This window comes from Coffea arabica, chromosome 6c, assembly GCF_036785885.1.
Source record: "Coffea arabica cultivar ET-39 chromosome 6c, Coffea Arabica ET-39 HiFi, whole genome shotgun sequence".
NCBI classification, from domain to species: Eukaryota; Viridiplantae; Streptophyta; class Magnoliopsida; order Gentianales; family Rubiaceae; genus Coffea; species Coffea arabica.
Genome location: NC_092320.1, coordinates 63,341,447 through 63,355,377, shown reverse-complemented (window position 1 = coordinate 63,355,377; position 13,931 = coordinate 63,341,447). Strand labels below are relative to the sequence as shown.

General features: G+C 32.9%; 1 non-coding gene across 1 annotated transcript; it reads right to left on the bottom strand.

The window, feature by feature from the left end:
- Window positions 1-6,124: 6,124 nt before the first annotated feature.
- Window positions 6,125-6,209, bottom strand: LOC140008979 (small nucleolar RNA SNORD36). Its single transcript, XR_011816341.1, has one exon. It is a non-coding gene; the product is annotated as a small nucleolar RNA SNORD36 (small nucleolar RNA).
- Between the last annotated feature and the right edge of the window lie 7,722 nt (window positions 6,210-13,931).

The window sequence follows — 13,931 nt, the reverse complement described above, 5'->3', positions numbered from 1 at the left end:
AAATTATTTTAAAATTAGAGATAATTTATAAACATATAATATAATCCAATTAGGATTTAATATGGGTAAAATCCAAATGACTCATTACCCGTTAATTCTCTTCAATTAGGTGTGTGACGTAGGAGTGAGAAACAACGCTAATTAAAATAGCTACTTTCATGTGTGTATATATGTAGAGTATACACTGATAGTGTATACACTATCAGCGTTTAATTTGTGATATGTGTGCAAAAGTTGAATTTCAAATTCAAATTTTGCATAGTTGTCATTCATAGTATATACTGTCAGTGCAGGATAGATTAATCCATGTATGAGTAAATCTGATATACACTGACAGTGTATACACTATCACGTTAGATTTCTTTGGATTTCAGCTGCAAACACAAACGCCAATAACAGGAGCATTTATTAGTCACAAAGGCAGATGGCATCCTTCTCTCCCCTCCAACAGCTAGAGAAGTGTTTGTTTTAGTTTAAGATGGATAAGATAAGGATAAAATATATGATAAAGGTGAGAATGAGTGTGCAAAAAGGTGTTAATTCCCAGTATAGAGTAGCTAATCAAACTTCTCAGTAAAGATGTTAGTGTTATGGGATAATTTCACAAAGCTCTCCTGAGGTTTTTAACAATTACAAAGAGCTCCTCTTAGGTTTCAAAAATTACATATTCCTCCCTTACTTTTAACGTTTAATAACAATGTAGGTCCAACAAGATAGATTTTCTCACAAAAATCCTAAATTACCCTTTTGTACAAATTAAGAAAGAAAAATATAGTATGCTCAATCATTTTCTTCCACACTTTACATAAATTAACAAGTTTAATCCCTAACAACCATCCAAATATAAATTCTAAAATCAAGTGGACGTTAAAAAATTCCTAAATTATATATAAAATATCAATACTTGCCACATGAAAAAAAAAGAAAGAAAAACATGCACACAAACCCAATTGACAATCAATTGTACCAAAAATTAAATATCAATACTCAAATACCTTTTCAATACAAGCTAATCTAATCTAAAATCATCATTACAACCCTCCTATGGTTTTAAAAATAGTAATATCTCAAAAGTAGAGAATAAATTCCACCTCCATAATAAAATCGTAATAAAAAACCTAATCCAATGAAAGAAATCCATATATAATTATTGACATTTTGTTAAAAAAAATTCCCATAACAAACAAAATATGACAATTTTCGCATCTTTAGTTCTTTTTCCTATTTCAATTATCAATTTCATTATTCATTTCTCTATCACTACGAGCCTTTTCATTTCCTTCTAATTTGACACATAACCTGCTCTCGGTTGCTTTTGTAAATTTTAATTTGTTAATATCCACAAAATTGAAGGTAATAAAAAGATGTTATATTAATTAGAAAAGAGAGAAGCGAAAATAGACAAGAGACAGAAAAATAGAATTTTTTTTGGGTTTTGTAAATTTATAACCTTAAATCTAAAATTATCTACCAAGTGGAGGGCGTTATAGGTATTTTACTATGTCAAAAGAAATAAGTGTAATTTTTTAAATCTGAGGGGAGCCGAGTGAAATTTGACAGAAACCTCCCAAATTTTCCCTAGTATTATTAATAATGGTGGGCAGATATTTTAAATATGCCGTGAAAGGAAAGGAAAAGAAAATGACTGATGGAACAATCACAGAACCATACAGCAGCAAGAGGTCTGATATTTTTCAATGCATATTGCATGCGGGCATGGATGATATGATAGATATGACGACGACCACAACTTGGAATTTACGAAAAATAGAGTACTAGAAATGGGCTAATTGCTTAGAATATATGTAAAAAAAAAATATATCGTACAAATGTATCTCTGACACACACCATTTCTCATTCTATACCTGCCGTACTGACTGGACACGGCCGCAGAACGAATTGTCAGAAACTCTGCAAAAATGTCAGTGGGTCAGCGGCCCACAATTTTTTTTAATTAGCTTGCAAAAAAAAAAGGGCCAGCAAATGGGATGTATTTGGGGACATGAATTTTGTAGCAAAAGTGGAACGAAAGGTCATACAAATTCACTGCACTAGCTGCCCTCTTTCTTTCTTTCACTCTTTTCTTTGCTCTTTATTTCTTGGAAGAGATATCTAAACGATTTTATTGCACTAATCATAATCAAAGATTTTGGTTTTATAAATTAAAGATTTTGCTGTGGAGTCTTATAACACTTAAGTTAGGAAGATCAAATTTTCAAAGTGGAAATGGAAGATTATTATATTTTTCAAACTGCAAATTAGTATAATTCTATGTACAATGAAAATTCAATGCTTGCTCAAATTTTTTGACGAACAACATGTGTAAGCTAATAAATGAATATTTATATGTAAATTAAATGCAGTTTATACGCGACAAAATTCATGAATAAGAATCCATATATGTAAAATTAATATACATTTTTTTAATTTTTTCTAGTAATTAGATGCATTTGTGGGCCGCTGACACACCACTGACATTTTTGCAGAGTTTCTGACAATTCGTTCTGCGGGCGTGTCCAGTCAGCACAGCAAGTATAAAATGAGAAATTGTGTGTGTCAGAAATACATTTGTATGATTTTTTTTTTTTTTACATATATTCTAAGAAATTAACCCTAGAAATGAGTATTGATCCATGATGTTGGTTTTTTTTTTTTGGGCCCGTTTATAACCAGGTCACATCATGTAATGATGCTCTAATAATTTTGGTTCTGCCATGTCTGGGATCGAAAATTTGACCATGAAAAAGAAAAAGCCAGGCTCAATATTGAGAAGACGAAAAATTTCATGAATAGCATTTTTGTAGGATTCAAATTGTTCCACCTGCAAAACGAATGCTCCAATTCTGTCCAAAATACTACTGGTAAAAAAGAAGAAGACAGAGGAAATGAAAGAATATACAAGTGGAGGCAACCTCCATCACATCTGGTGCTCTCATGCGGGGTGGGGTTCTCAAAAATAGTAACAAGAAGTTCTGATACAAGTTGATATTTGATTGATGAAAAGTCACTACCACAACTACAAGGATACTAAATAATAATATTTGCTCCATTTTTATCTTTTCTTGTTGGAGGAAGATGAGCAGACAGATAGATAGATGACTACGTACGTACTCCTTAGTCCGTCACCTTAAAGATTTGAACCGCAACACGTGCAGTGTAGCCTTCAATCAGTCATTCTGGGACCCAATTACAGCAATTGGTTGGGCTACTGACGCGCTGTTTATCTGATGGATATGACCCAATACAAATTACACATTTAGCTGTTTAGGATTTGAATTGAACATATACTACTGTATCCTTCAAAAAAAAAAAAATATATATATATATATATACACACACACTACTGTATTGGCAAAATCATCCCCCTGACTTCACGGACACGACTCCTTAGGCTCGATGATGATGATGATGATAGTAGGGTAGCAACGAGCTGGTGGAGCACGAATAATACTCATTTATTCGAGTTCAAGCTCGAAGAATATTACGTGAACTCAAACTTGAACTCAAGTTCAACAAGCTTTCAATATTGAAATTGAATTATAAATTCGTGCAAGATATAAGAGATGTTTGAGATCGAGCTCAAATTCGATAGCTTCCTCCTTCCTTGAGAAGTAAATTAAAATTGAATTCGAACTCAAGTTTCTCGAGCCCGAGTGATAAAAGATGTAATTTGTCCCAAAAATATATAGATTTTTAGATAGTTAAAAATTACTTTATTCTAAGAATATACCTTGAGCTTTTGAGTGGAGCACTTAGATGTTCAAGTTCGACTCGATAATCGACTTGAGTGGCTCAAGATTGACTTGAGTTTTTATCAAGCTACTCGATTCGTCTGCTAACCTGAGATGATAGGCTCTTAGCAATTAAAATTCACAGTGTGTATGTTCCATTTGGTTTGGACTGTTTTTACAAACTTATTTTTGAACTACAATGTTACAGTAACACACTTCAAAAATAATTCTACACACACTTGCAAATAATTCTAAAAACACTTGTAAACAATTTTAATCGAGCTGTTCATCTCGTTTGCCACCACGAGATGGTAGGCTCTCAATGATTAAACTTGGTTGCATGTCTATTCCATTTAGTTTGGATTTACACTCTAAAAATAATTCTAAAAACACCTAATCCATATATACATTCTCAAATACAACTAAAAAAATTAAAAATAAAATAATTCCTACCACTATTCTCTACCACATATCACCATTATCACCAACCATTGTCATTACCCCCTCCCCACTCCTCTCTTTCTTCTTCCTCCCTCATCCTTCCTGGCCTTCCTTTCTTCTACATCTACAAAACTAGGGGTGCAAACGAGTCGAGCCGAGTCGAGCTTTGCCCTTATCGAGTCGAGCCTTAACTTAATTTCATCGAACTCGAACTCGAGCTCGAGCTCGACGAGCTGGTAATTTTCAAGCTCGAGTTCGAAAAAAATAAAAAATAATTATTTTATTTTTTAAAAAATAAATAAAATAATATTTTTTCTTAATAAATAATAAAATATTAAGGATATTTATGTAATTTTACTATTAAAAATAAAAATAAAAAAAATAAATATATATATACTCGAGCTCGCGAGCCGGCTCGCGAGCTAACGAGCTTAATGTTTTGAGCTCGAGCTCGAATCGAGCGGCTCGCGAGCGGCTCGATTCGTTTGCACCCCTATACAAAACCCTCCCCTTCCCTTGCAAAAGTAGAAAAGGGTCTGGGAGAGGGAGAGGATATGGCAGTAGTTGGTGGTTGTGGGTCGTATTGGATGATTTTTTTTAATCTTTAAAATTTAAAAAAATGCCAACAAACAACTATAAAAACAAATTTTCATATATACCACCATTACAAAAATTTTTTTTTAAAAGCTGCCCAAAATTACTTAATCAATACGGATTAATTTTGATGTTGCTGTAATTGTTATTGTTAGTATTTTATTTGACGAGGAACAAGCATACGTGGTGGTTCTAGGCTGGTTTTCGCCTTAAATACAGCCTTTGCTGCGCCTCCATCTGGCTCATAGCCCTTCCAACTCATTTTTTTTAAAAAAAAAATCATAAAGGCTGGTGTAATTGATTTGAAGAATACGCCAGCCAGTACTAATAGGGAGCACAATCATCAGATTTCACCAAATTGAAAAAAAAAGGAAAAATCAATAATTCCCGGATGCAAATTTATGCCTCGCATAATTATTTCTTGACATTTTGGTAATTGGGCCAAAGTTTGGTCGAACCTTTTTTGGCAGTGAATATCATGCTTGACTCTTTCTAGTAGGAAACGAATTGGGGAATATGTGCGTGATAAAGAGCTATAAATTTGCTCCCAAAAAAGTAGTAAAAACATTCCCTCCTCCCACTTTAATAATCCTATTTTTGTTTTTTATTTGTTTCAAATTATAATTCACTTTTTAATTAAAGAATAAAATTATCTTTTAATTTCTCTAAAATATTCTTCCCACTTTAACAGTTTTATTTTCCTTTTTCAACTATCCCAAATTATAATCTACTTTTTAATTGAAAAATATAATTAGCATTTAATTTCTCTAAAATATCCTTATTCAATGTAGATTGTTATTATTATTAGTATAAACTATCTTATTTAATATAAATTGTTCCTTGACCATCAATTCGAGTTCCCATAAACCATTAATTCAAATTTTCATAAATAATTAATATAAAGTTGTATTCTATTTAATGTAAGAATATTTTAAAAAAATAGCACCTATATTTATTTTTTCAACAAAATTAACTACTGTTTTTTAAACTGTGTGAAAAATAAAAACTAAAACTATTAAAATGATACGGAATGAGCATAATATACCTAAACTATCGACCTGAACATTCCCAATGATAAAAACTTGGAAATGACATACTATGATTGATTGCTTAACTTGATGTGCAACTCATCCTTCTTATGAGATAAATCTCCAATTGCAACCGGGAGCAAAAAAGGTCCATATACCATTCCTAATAATCCAATAGGAATCTACACTACAAAGGCATTTTCAACATTAAATTAAAAAAAAGAGCAGCAGGGTGGAAAAACTTGAATGCAAATAACAACTCCAAAAAGAAAAAAAAAAGAAAAGAAAATGTAGCAGGGATTTGGGATTGGAGGAGCCTGGAAGAACTAGGAGGCATCAGTTTTAAAAAGCTCGAATTTGGAGCATCATCCATTGCAGTCAACCCGAAATACAAAGTTTTGTTCATCATCTGCCCCCAACAAAAGGGATTATTGTGGTACTCTTTACCAATGGAAAAAAAATACCAGCAAATAAAGTACACATTCGTCTCGACAAGTCCAATTCACATATTCAATAAGAAGTAGTTCAAATATTATGCAACAAGTCATGCACTTGACACTCACCAATTTCAAAAGTAAGTGAGTAAGAAATTCCTTTAAAACTCCTGGCTGGAATTTCTTTCAAACCCCTCTTGAGCACCTGAAGAAATATTAACCAACCAATGGAAACAATTTTTGAAAGATAATTTTTTCACACACAATACAACAAATAACAAGCATTTTTGCAGCTATTTCAGCAACAAAATTCGAAATTAGAGCAAGGGAACAAGACAGCAAAATTTTGGTCAGGCCCTCCCCTTGATTTCTTCAAGTTTTCTCTCCACTACCAAGCCAAATATCAAGCCATAACTCACAATATTAGCAACCAACAAGTAAGAATCCTTAAATTCTCTACCTAGTAGTTCACCTCAAGGCCACTACCTAAGATATAAAGCAAGAAACAAGGGTTTTCTCAAATCCTTTAACTTAGCTTTTTGGTTAGGGTTTTCAAATCCTTGCAAAACAACCACTAACCATTACTAATTCTTGTAAAAATTAAAAATCAAAAGAGATGAACTTGTTACCTCTTCAAGTTTCTTGAACCCTAGTTGGAGACAAGTTTTTTTTCACCACAATCCACCAAAAACCTCCACAAGATAGTAACTTTCCTCTAGTTAGGACAATATCCAAAGGTCTTGAGGATTGGGTGTGGATTTTTGAGTAAGATTAAGGCCAAAAGTTGAAGCTTTTCTCTCTTCTTCTTGAGCTCTAAATTCGGCCAAAGAGAGAGAAAGAATGAGGGAAGATGAGCTTTTGATTTGTGGTGTAAAGGTAAGAAGAAAAGCTAGCCTTTTGTTTGGCGAGAAAGTCAATTTTGAATAGTGGTGTAATAATGTCATGCACTACCAATTTCCTTTTGTTTACTACACTTAAATACTAATCCTCCAAGATAATTCTTCTAACACCACATACACTCATTTTTAGTAGTTTAAAATTAATTCTCTAACTCTTCGATTAGTCGCGCCGGTGCGACTTTTGAAAAATTTTGACGCGTAAATGATAAAAGTATAATTTAAGTAAAATTCATACTAAAATAATAAAATTAAATAACACCAATGCAAATAATTTTAAAATAGGCTAAATTAAGAATAAAAATATGAGTCCTTACATCCTCTCCCCCTTAAAAGAATTTCATCCACAAAATTCATACCTTGATTCGAAAATAGGTTTGGATATTTCTCTCGAATCTCTTCTTCTACCTCCCAAGTTGCTTTTTCTATTTCGTGATTCCTCCATAAAACTTTTACTAAAGGGATTTGCTTATTTCTCAGTTTTTTCACCATGCGATCCAAAAGCTTCACTGGTTTCTTCTCATAAGTTAGTGCCTCGTCAATCTCAATATTTTCTAATTGCAGTATACAAGAGGGATCTAGATGATACTTCTTGAGTATAGATACATGAAAAACATTATAGATTCGAAACAAATTCGGTGATAGTTCTAACTTATAGGCCACGTTTCCCACACGTTGGAGAATCTTATAGGGTCCTACAAATCTTGGTTGCAACTTCTTTTCTTTTCCTGCCATCAAACTCGCTTTTAGAGGAGTGATCTTGAGGAAAACTTAATCTCCAACCACAAACTCCAAATTTTTTCTTTGATTATCTGCATAACTCTTTTAGCGGCTGTTTGAATCCTTTAGCATATCATCTTCACCTTTTCGTACGCCTTCTCAATCCATGGTACTACAGTTAGGTCTAAAATCTTTCTTTCGCTTATTTCATCCCAACAAATTGAAAATCTACACTGCCGACCATAAAGAGCCTCATAAGGAGCCATTTGAATGGATGAATGGAACCTATTATTATACGCAAACTCCACCAATGCTAAGTACTTACTTCAACTTTCTCCAAAATCCAACATACACGATCTCAACATATTCTCAAGAGTCTGAATTGTCCTCTCTGACTGTCCATCCGTCTGTGGGTAGTAGGTAGTACTAAAATTCAAATTAGTTCCTAACATTTCTTGCATCTTCTGTTAGAACCACGAAACAAACCGAGCATCTTGATCGGACACAATACTCACTGGTATCCCATGTAACTTTATAATTTCATCCAAATATAGCTTAGCTAACTTCTCCAGTGAGTACTTCATACTAATCGGCAGAAAAATGAGTAGATTTGGTCAATCTATCCAATATCACCCAAATGGCGTCATGACCTCTTTGTGTCCTTTGTAATCCAGGTACAAAATTCATGGTGATATTTTTCCATTTTCACTCGGATATCTCCAAAGATTGCAGTGGTCAGATGGTTTCTGATGCTCGGTTTTAACCTGTTGGCAAATCAAACATGTCTGAACAAATCTAACAATTTCCTTCTTCATATTCTTCCACTAATACAAGATCTTCAAGTTTTGGTACATTTTATTTTCTCCAAGATGTACTGTATATTTAGAACGATGAGTTTCTTTCTAAGATTTTCTTTTTTAACCTTTCATCCTTTGGCACTACTATGCAATTTTGAAATCTTAGTACACCATTTAATCCCAAATTAAAATCTGATTTTCCCCCTTTTTAATTTTCTCCAAACACTTTCGTACATCTAAATCCTTCTCTTGTGCTTTCTTGATACGATCTAATAAAGTAGATTTCACAACAATGTTCTCAAAGATTACCTTTCTTGATTCAAAACGAGGGTTCCAAACACTAACTTCTTCTAACAAGTGCAATTCTTTAATCATCAATCCATCCACTTGTACTTTACGATTTAAAGCATCAGTTACCACATTAGCTTTTCTCGGGTGATAATTTATCGTACAATCATAATCCTCCAAAAACTCCACCCATCTACATTGTTTCAAGTTTAACTCTTTTTGGAAAAACAAGTATTTAAGTCTCTTGTGGTCTGTAAAAACCTCAAACGTTACCCCATATAGGTAATGTATCTACTTCTTCAATGCAAACACTACTGCCACTAATTTCAAATCATGAGTGAGATAATTTCTCTCGAGAGGTTTTAATTTTGCGAGAAGCATATGCAATTATCCTCTCATTTTGCATCAATACACACCCCAAATCTTCTTTTGAAGTATCAGTGTAAATCACAAAACCATCTTTTTCATTAGGTAAGGCTAAGACAGGTATTCTTGTCAATCGTCTCTTCAACTCTTGAAATTTTTTTTTCATATTTAGAACTCCACATAAATTTTTCAATTTTTTTAATCAACTCAGTCAGGGGATGGATCTAACTCCATTAGTTTAGAAAATGTGAATGCTCCTTATATTCTAAAACTTGGACGTAGAACTAGAAGTTTTGAGAGAAGAAAATCATCTTTCCTTTTCTCGATTTTCATGCCGAAAGTTAAGTATGATGCTTTCTTTTAGAACTGAGGATTTTTGCCAAGATTTGACTCGAAAATGATTTTTGAGTTCTCTTTGAATATTATTTCATGATTTAGCAAGAAAAACTCCTTTAACTTAACTCGGATTTGTGATCTTGAAAGTGGGCAGTAAGAAAATATTTTTCTTATTAGTTTTGGTCGAATACCTAAGTAATCGTAATTGTGCATGTCTCAGGTGGTCAAGAGGACCCCGAGGAGCTTGTCTGATCTCTCGATTTGCTCTTGTTTTGCTCTTGACTCTTTGTAAGTGTCAAGTGCATGTTAAATGTTACCATAATTGAAATGATATTTGTACAAGTGTTATATGATATGTGAACTTGCCGATGCGAGAGTGTACTTTACCTCTCTCGTCCTCTCTCTCTCTTGATTAAATGATACTTGTTAAATGAATGTATATGACTTGCACTTGTACTCGAACATGTTTTACTTGTGAGCACTGAGCGGCAGCATATACCACACCCTATTCGGGTGGGAGGTGCCTCTCATACAGACTCAGAACCATAAACAATTCTAAATCGATTGGAGCGTTATCTCATCAACTAATTATAATTGTGGGGACGCCCCAACCCAATGGCTAATCTTGTAACTCGAGCCAGCAAGGATTTGGTCAAGAAGTTTGGTGAACCTTGAAAAATGATATAGTTTGATCTTTTGAGATCTCATTTGGCATACTCGAATAGTATTATCACTACATGAATGTTTGATTTCGGATCCGAATAGACGTTATGTTGAATGGAGATAGTAAGTGAAACATTACGTTCATGTTACGACTTGAGTTGACGGAGAATCAACCCCAAATGAGTTAAATTGGTCAAGACATGGAAATAACTCTTAAGAACTCCCGTATCCTTTCATGTGTGTTTAATTTCTACTTGTGCACTCAAATGAAATTTCATGTGAACGTTGCTTTTAAGTATATTATTTAATTGATTGGTGCTACTTGCTTGATTTTCTTAACCTCATTGAGCGTTAGTTCATTCCTTTAAGTTTGTTTTTCTTAACAGGCTTTGGAGGTAAAAGTTAGAAATTCTAGACTAACAACTTTTGGTTGAAACTAGTATGCTTTTATATGTTATTAGAGACCGTTAAAGTGTAAATTTTGTTATACTTAGGTATTTTGGATTGTAATTGTAATGGTATACTTGAGAGTTTTGGAGTTGTATATTCAAAATATTTCTTAATTAAGTCTATGGTTAATTGTGATCCTTTATTAAGGTTGAATGAGTGCATAAGTCTTGACGAGAGTTGGACAGACGTCCCGCTGGTACTCTAGGGTTCGCCCTAGGAAGAGGTGAAACAGACAAAACAACACCTCATATTTTGAACGTAAACTAACAGAATTTGTTAAAATTAACGAAAATGACGATCTCGACTATTAAATTCATCAAATTCTATTATGTTTACTGTTAAATTTATCGAATTCCGGTAAATTTTTTAATGGTTTAAAAAGTGAATTTTAATTCAATTTTTGGTTGAAAAAATGATTTTTGATTTAAAAAAAAATGAAGAACATGAGTCTAAATGGAACTTGAAAATGCGACGATTTGATCCAAAATAATAGTTTAAAAAGGATTTTTGAATGAAAAAATTGGAGTCGTCACTTGGTATTGAGTTGAGGTGTACCAAATCACCTAAAAATGAAGTTTTAAAGAAAAAGTAGAAAACCCTTTTCAAACGACTCCAAATCTACGAAAAGCAGAGAAAAAGATTCGGGAGCCACATTTGAAGAAATGGAAGGCAAGGATAAGAATCCAAGGCACCCTTTCAACCTAACCAAAGCTAGGTACGTGATTTAGTCAAAGATTTTCTTATTTTAATCTAAAGATTTATCACATTTGGATGTATTATATGAATGCAAACCCTATATCTTCGAAGAAGATCTAGGGTACATTTGGACGAAATGGATCTTCAAAACTTACTTGGTACCAATCACATTAATTGTGACACCCAATAAAGACTCTTCAAAAAAGTCACGAATAATGCAAAAAATATAAGACTCTAAGAAAAGGGAAGGAAAATAATAAAAATACGAATATACATGACCTACAGGAATGCATCATGTTAGATACGGGGGACTAATGTTCTTGACTCAATTTTTCTTTAATAGAGGGAATACGAGCGTGCTAAAGTTAGAAAGTCAAACTCGTCCATATCTCATATCCAAGGGATTTTTCCTATTTAATCATGCAAATGTGCTAGTCTAGTTCTAATTCTTAAATGGGAATGCAAGTCTAATGTCATGTTTTCGTACAAAAAGATAAGAAATATACATATAAGGAAAAATACGGAATAGGGGATATAAATAAAAGGGAATATGAGATAAAGAATGTACATATATAAAAAAGTATCATGCAATATGGTAAAAACCCTAAAAGGTGAAAAACATGTATGAAATGTAATGATTCACACAAACATGATCTAACGCGTAGACGATCCCTAAAGGTCTAGCGTTAGACTAGCCCATATCTATGAATTCCTACTAGCATTGGACTAGTGAAAAATTGAGAAAAATGTCTCAACTAGCGTTGGACTAGCAAGAAATCGTAAAAAGGGACCACGACTAGCGTTGGACTAGTGTGGCGACGTCACCCATTGATTATAACTAAACAAATAATATAATAAAGCAAGTAAACACATAATATCACATAAACACATAACACATAATCATGATATCTATATGCAAGACCCTAAGAAAGCGGATAACACATAACACATAAGCATGCAAAACATACCAAGCAAATAAAGCAAAGAAGCCCTAACTATTACATTGGGGGAGGTCCTGCTACAATCTAAAAGGGGAAAGAATAAAAATAAATAAACCCCTAACTATTACAACTTTGGCCTTTGAATGCCTTTCAAATAATTACATTGAAATAAGTATACAAAATTAAAACAAATAAAGCAAATAAATAAATAAATGAAATGAAAACATTCAAAAGGCATGCAATTAAGCACATAGAGTCACATATTTTGTTAGTTTATAATTTAGTTCAAAACATGAGATGTCGTTTTGTATGTTTTGAAATCACAGGAGATTTTTCCGTGTATTAGGTATACCACAAGGAATTTTTTTATTTTTAACCCTAGAATAAATGGTAATCAACTTTTCCCCCATTTAACAAGTGTACAAATGGATGGTGTTCAATTTCTTTTCATTTCTTTTTTCTCTTTTTAATATGCTCTAGAACAAGAAAATTACACTAAATAATAATGACTCAAACAATCTAAAACACAGTACCCTGCTAAATTAGTACCAAATTGGAAGCACGAATCAATAAATACAGACATGCCCATTTAAATTTACAAATTCACGAATAATTGATATTAGGTCAAAATTGGAAGCATAAAATGGATTAATCATTAGAAGTATAGCAACTAAGGTTGCAAATAAATCGAACCGCTCGCGAGCCGCTCGAGTCAAAGTTATCGAACTCGAGTTGAGCTCGAGCTGGTCAAATTGAATTCGAACTCAAACTTTAGTTCAAAAATATTAAACTCGTTAGTTCACGAGCTGGCTCGCAAGTTCACGTGTGTGTATATATATATATCCCTAATATTTTATTATTTATTAAGAAAAAATATTATAATTATTTTATTTTTTAAAAAAATAAAATAATTATTTATTTTTTTGAGTTCGAACTCGACTCGAATTCAAGTCAAACTTAAGTTCGAACTTTAAATTGATAGCTTGTTGAACTCAAGATCGAGTTCAAACTTTCTAAAACTAAATCAAAACTCAATCGATTAGGCCAAAATTCGACTTGAGTCGACTCGTTTGCAACCCTAATAGCAACAAAGCACAAAAATTGAAGAATCTCATGTCTACAAAAGGAAAAAGTACAGAAATGATACTCATCTAAAATTTTTCTCCTCAAAAAACCATTAACTACATCAAGAGAATAATTATTCATGGAAGAATGCTTGGTCCTTCAATTTTCTGATTTTTCTACTCTATCTCACTCTCTTGCTTTCTACCCCTCACCCCAACACAGACTTTTCTTCCTCTCTGTGTAAATAAAGCAAATCTTTTCCTATGAGCCATGACGCAACATGCTTTCTTAAAGAAAAGGTAACAAGAGAACCTCCAAATGAACCATGGCGCAACATACTTTCTTGTAATTCTTCAATCTAACCTATACTTTCTAACTAATGGTGCAAACAAGTCGAACTTAATCGAGTAGCTCGTGAGATTGCTCAGTCAAAACTCGAGCTTAATCGACCTTCACATATATATGTTATTTTTAATTTTTTATTT